The sequence below is a fragment of the Nerophis ophidion genome, linkage group LG20 (genome assembly GCF_033978795.1).
Source record: "Nerophis ophidion isolate RoL-2023_Sa linkage group LG20, RoL_Noph_v1.0, whole genome shotgun sequence".
In the NCBI taxonomy this organism is placed as follows: Eukaryota; Metazoa; Chordata; class Actinopteri; order Syngnathiformes; family Syngnathidae; genus Nerophis; species Nerophis ophidion.
Window position 1 is genome coordinate 23,861,213 of NC_084630.1, and position 6,000 is coordinate 23,867,212.

Consider the following 6,000-nt stretch of genomic DNA (forward strand, 5'->3'; position numbering starts at 1 on the left):
ATCAAGGTCAGTCTCGTGGATCAAGGTCAGTCATTTGGATCAAGGTCAGTGCATTGGATCAAGGTCTGTCCCTTGGATCAATAACAGTCTTTTGGATCAAGGTCAGTCCCTTTGATCAAGGTCAGTCTCTTGGATCAAGGTCAGTCCCTAGGATCAATATCAGTCTCTTGGATCAAGGTCTGTCTCTTGAATCCAGGTCAGTCTCTTGGATCAAGGTCAATCCCTTACATCAAGGTCAGTCTCTTGGATCAAGGTCAGTACCTTGGATCAAGGTCACTCCCTTGGATCAAAGTCAGTCTCTTGGATCAAGGTCAGTGTCTTGAATCCAGGTCAGTCTCTTGGATCAAGGTCAATCCCTTACATCAAGGTCAGTCTCTTGGATCAAGGTCAGTCCCTTGGATCAAGGTCAGTCTATTGGATTCATCTTTAATTTCTCTTGAACTTGGATTAGATTTTTTTTTGTGTGCACATTTTTGGACATTTTTAAAGTGCTTTACAGTAAGAGCTTGGAACCCGTTAAATTATTCACTGCACATTCACACATGCAGCCTTTTTCCATCAAAGGTTAAGGAACTACAAATTCCTGGAACCTTTAGAACTATATGTTCCAGGAACAAATTGTGTGTGGTTTGTGTTTCCACCACATTTGACAGTTGTGTGGTGCCTAATGGACAAGTACTGCGTGGCGCAGTGGAAGAGTGGCCGTGCGCAACCCGAGGGTCACTGGTTCAAATCCCACCTAGAACCAACCTCGTCATGTCCGTTGTGTCCTGAGCAAGACACTTCACCCTTGCTCCTGATGGGTGCTGGTTGGCGCCTTGCATGGCAGCTCCCTCCATCAGTGTGTGAATGTGTGTGTGAATGGGTAAATGTGGAAGTAGTGTCAAAGCGCTTTGAGTACCTTGAAGGTAGAAAAGCGCTATACAAGTACAACCCATTTATTTATTTATATACTCTTACACATTAAAAACAAACTTTACTGGATTTGACATGAAAATTCAAGCTTTTGTCCACAGTGTCCAGCAGTCAAAGTCAGTACTTGATGAACTCATGAGGATCAGAGGAGTTCTTGTGGTCAATTATCTGGAACACATAGACCAGTGGTTCTCAACCTTTTTTCAGTGATGTACCCCCTGTGAACAATTTTTTAAATTCAAGTACCCCCTAATCAGAGCAAAACATTATTGGTTGAAAAAAAGAGATAAAGAAGTAAAATACAGCACTATGTCATCAGTTTCTGATTTATTGAATTGTATAACAGTGCAAAATATTGCTCATTTGTGATGGTCTCTCTTGATCTATTTGGAAAAGAAGATATAAAGATAACTAAAACCTTGTTGAAAAATAAACAAGTGATTGAATTCTAAATTAAGATTTCTACACATAGAAGTAATCATCAACTTAAAGTGCCCTCTTTGTGGATTGTAATAGAGATCTATCTGGATTCATCAACTTCATTCTAAACATTTCTTCACAAAAAAAGAAATCTTTGACATCAATATTTATGGAACATGTCCACAAAAAATCTAGCTGTCAACACTGAATATTGCATTGTTGCATTTCTTTTCATAGTTTATGAACCTACATTCCTATTTTGTTGAAGTATTATTCAATAAATATATTTATAAAGGATTTTTAAATTGTTGCTATTTTTAGAATATTTAAAAAAAAATCTCACATACCCCTTGCATACTGTCAAGTACCCCCAAAGGTACACGTACCCCCATTTGAGAACCACTGACATATACCACCTTTAGAATGCAGGTCAAAGTGGCCCAAATTAAATTAAACTAAATAATACTCAATACTACAATAATAAAACTGTTCCAAACCAAAGCAGCAACATTCAGAATGGCAAACAACAGAGTCATTGAGAGGAGACACATGACACAAAACAATCCAAAGTAGTCAAAGAAAAATATTAATATCAACAGCAGTATAAAGATGCAATATACACATCACTTACTAGCTTCTTACTGGCGTCATACTGCCTTCTTACTGGCCTATTACTGCCTTCTTTCTGGCTTCTTACTGCCTTCTTACTGGCTTCTCACTGGCTTCTTACTGCCTTTTTACTGGCTTCTTACTGCCTTCTTACCGGCTTTCCACTGGCTTCTTACTGGCTTCTTACTGGCTTCTTACTGTCTTCTTACTGTCTTCTTACTGCCTTTTTACTGGCTTCTTACTGGCTTTCCACTGGCTTCTTACTGTCTTCTTACTGCCTTCTTACTGTCTTCTTACTGCCTTCTTACTGCCTTCTTACTGCCTTCTTACTGGCTTCTTACTGCCTTTTTACTGGCTTCTTACTGGCTTTCCACTGGCTTCTTACTGTCTTCTTACTGCCTTCTTACTGCCTTCTTACTGGCTTCTTACTGCCTTCCTACTGCCTTCTTACTGGCTTCTTACTGACTTCTTACTGTCTTCTAACTGGCTACTTACTGGCTTTCCTCTGGCTTCTTACTGGCTTCTTACTTCCCCTGCACAACAACCTTCTGCATGAATATTAATGCTGCAATTAGTACAAACTGAGAAGACGCTGGGATTCATTTGCCCTTTAAGCCTCTTCCGCCTTCTCCATTGTACTTGTAAACAAGTCACTTCTCTGTGAGGAATCCATTAATAGATCATCAGTCCTTGTACAAAATGTCACAATTTTAATTTCCCAGACCTTTACTTTGAAATGATAAATGTATGTTGTGTCCAACTGCTGTGACAACAACATGGAGGTTGTTGGTGGAGTTGTCCCTAGTCCTCTGATGGTCCAAGTAGTCGGATGCATCTTCTCTCCTCCACATGTTGGATGTGGCCATGCTTGACCGGATCACACCGCCTGCTTATTGGAGCGTCAAGTGGGAGGAGCCAAGCGCAGACACGCCAGGTGTGTCACAGAAGATCACCAGCAAGGGGATTAGAGGGTGCATGTCAGTTGTCATGGAGATCCCAGAAGGCTAGAGAGGGATGTTGTCACTCAGATGGACTTGACTGACCTTGTATGATGTTGCATTTGACATTGTATGATGTGCTGATCAATGCTTGGCCGACATGTTGCATTTGACCTTGTATGATGTGCTGATCAATGCTTGGCCGACATGTTGCATTTGACCTTGTATGATGTTGCATTTGACCTTGTATGATGTGCTGATCAATGCTTGGCCGACATGTTGCATTTGACCTTGTATGATGTTGCATTTGACCTTGTATGATGTGCTGATCAAGGCTTGGCCGACATGTTGCATTTGACCTTGTATGATGTGCTGATCAATGCTTGGCTGACATGTTGCATTTGACCTTGTATGATGTGCTGATCAATGCTTGGAGTGGTTGTTGAGACATCTGTGCATGCAACTTGTCAGAAAAGTTCTGTGCAAATTATCAAATAAAACCTTGTATTACATTGTGTTCCTGACGAGAAGAAAAAAGGCTGGAGCTTTCCAAGAAGAATGCTGGACTTCCAGGCGGACAGATGGCAGAATCTGCCCAACTTCCAGAGGAACTCTTTTAAGTATTTTTACGAACCCTCTTTGATTTATTTTATGGGACTCTCTGTGATCTATTTTATGGGACTTTCTTTGATCTGTTCAGGAACTGAAGGCAATGCTGGTCACGACCCATTTCCTTGAGGAAGCAGCTGTGGGAAGGAGGGGGGTGAAAATCAAATAAAGAACCACGAGAACGATCTTGGGTTAGAGTATGGTGAAGGAACTGTACAGGGTGTACAGTGGCCATGCCTCTCCTCGGATCAGAGTATAAATTTAATTCTGTCTCTGTTTGATTCTTTGCCTTTTTGTCTTGTTTAATAGATGTCATCAGTGTTTGAACCTGACATCTTCTTGGTCCTTCGAGCCAGATTCCAACACGTGTGACGATTCCAGCAAGACTGAGTGAAACCAGAGACTATGGCATCCAAATCCTGATTGAGGAACTGCGTTTATTCATTTTGGCTGGAATTGGACGACTGACGGAACACCGATGACAAAAGGAAGGAACGCAGAGTTCAGTGAGTACGTTTTAAATTACAAAGAAAGAGTGTGTAACTAAGGGTTACGACGAATAGAAAAAGCGTGTAACTAAGGGTTACGACGCATAGAAAAACCATGTAACTAAGGGTTACGATGCATAGAAAAAGCGTGTAACTAAGGGTTACGACGCATATACAAACCCTGTAAATCCTAGGCTCTAAGAGGTAGAATGGCCAATATACTGCAGGACATCGGATTCCGCGCAAACTGAAATATCCAAAATAAGCTAAAAATTAAAATTGTAAAACTGAAGAGGCCAAAATACTGCAGGTAAGCGGGACCGCGAAAACTGGAACATCCGTGATAGCCATAAAAAAACATACTGGGGGAGGCAGAGCCCACAATGAATTGAAAAATCTGTAAGCCATATCCTGAGGGACGACTGAGTGCAGAACACAGACCTGAAATGGTCTTTTCAGAAAACTGAAATTTTTCTGTAAACAATAATAACCTGGGGGGCGTCGGAGTCCACATGAAAAATTGAAATATTCGCTAATCAATATACTGAAAGGTGTGAATGTGCGCCATAAAATACTGGAGGGAGGCAGAGCCCACAATGAATTGAAAAATCTGTAAGCCATATCCTGAGGGACGACGGAGTCCAAAACGCAGACCTTAAATGGTCTTTTCAGAAAACTGAAATTTTGTCCGTGAAAAACGATAATCTGGAGGACGTCGGAGTCCACAATGAAAAAATTGAAATTTCCGCCAATCAATATACTGAAAAGTGTGAACCTGAGAGTGTGTGGGAGAAATCGCCATTAGGCTATCACTCGATGTTAAAGTTGTGAGAAGTATATAGTGGGTTATTGTGAAAGCATTATTCAAGACACCTCCACTGTGGAATAATCTCCAGTAGAAGTGACGTGTACCACAATGATAAATTAAACCACTATTTTACAACAAAGACAAAAGTCTTATAAGTTCGGCTCTGTAGGGGACGACGGATTACTCCAAATTTACAAACTGGGAAAAGGGACAAGTAAACCAAGGGATAGTCCAAAAGATGAACTAAAATGTAAAGATTAGAAAGTAATCGAAAACCAGGATCCTGATAGAATCAAATGTTTAAATAAATGGATAAATTATAAAAAATTTAGGGACGATTACAAACAACCAAATTAGTAGAACTTAAGAGGCGCCATAAAAGCAAAAACAAAAGGCAATCTTAAAAAGATGAAAGGGCCAGAGAGAAGGGAAAGAGAGAGAGACCGTAAGGGGGGTGAGAATGTGTTATATTAGATAGATAGATGGATAGATAGATAGAGATAGATAGATAGATAGATAGATAGTACTTTATTGATTTCTTCAGGAGAGTTCCTTTAGGGAAAAATTAAAAATTCCAGCAGCAGTGTACAGAGTTGAGATCAATTAAAAAAAAAAAAAAAAAGTAAATAATGGGGGTTTAAAGGAAACAAAATAGAGAAATATTACAAAAAGAATAAAAACAATGGGAATAACAATATAACAGTAAAATAAGAATATAATAAGACAAAGTAGGCAGTAGTGACCATGTTATGAAAACGTATTGCACTGTTAATGTTTTGCATCCCCTGTCATCCTAATACCCCCCGTCCCCTGTCCCAGAGAGGAGTTGTACAGTCTAATGGCGTGTGGGACAAAGGAGTTCTTGAGTCTATTAGTCCTGCACTTGGGATGAAGCAGTCTAGCACTGAACAGGCTCCTCTGGCTACTGATAACGCTATGCAGAGGGTGACTGGCATCATCCAGGATGCTCACTAGTTTGTCCACCAGTCCTCTTCTCTGCCACCGTCACCAGTGAGTCCAGTTTCATTCCGATTGTAGAACCGGCCCCGCCTGATCAGTTTCTCAAGTCTGGAGCTGTCCTTCTTAGATGTACTGCCCCCCCAGCACACTACCATGTAGAACAGAACACTGGCAACCACAGACTGGTAGTACATCCACAGGAGTTTTCTACAAATGTTGAAGGAGTGCAGTCTCCTGAGGAAGTACAGCCTGC

At 40.7% G+C, this 6,000-nt stretch overlaps 1 long non-coding RNA gene across 1 annotated transcript; it reads left to right on the forward strand.

Annotated features, from left to right (window-relative positions):
* Positions 1-3,700: 3,700 nt before the first annotated feature.
* On the forward strand, positions 3,701-5,773 carry LOC133538593 (uncharacterized). The gene is made up of 2 exons (XR_009803048.1): positions 3,701-3,997; positions 5,607-5,773. It is a non-coding gene; the product is annotated as an uncharacterized LOC133538593 (long non-coding RNA).
* The last annotated feature ends 227 nt before the right edge of the window (positions 5,774-6,000 follow it).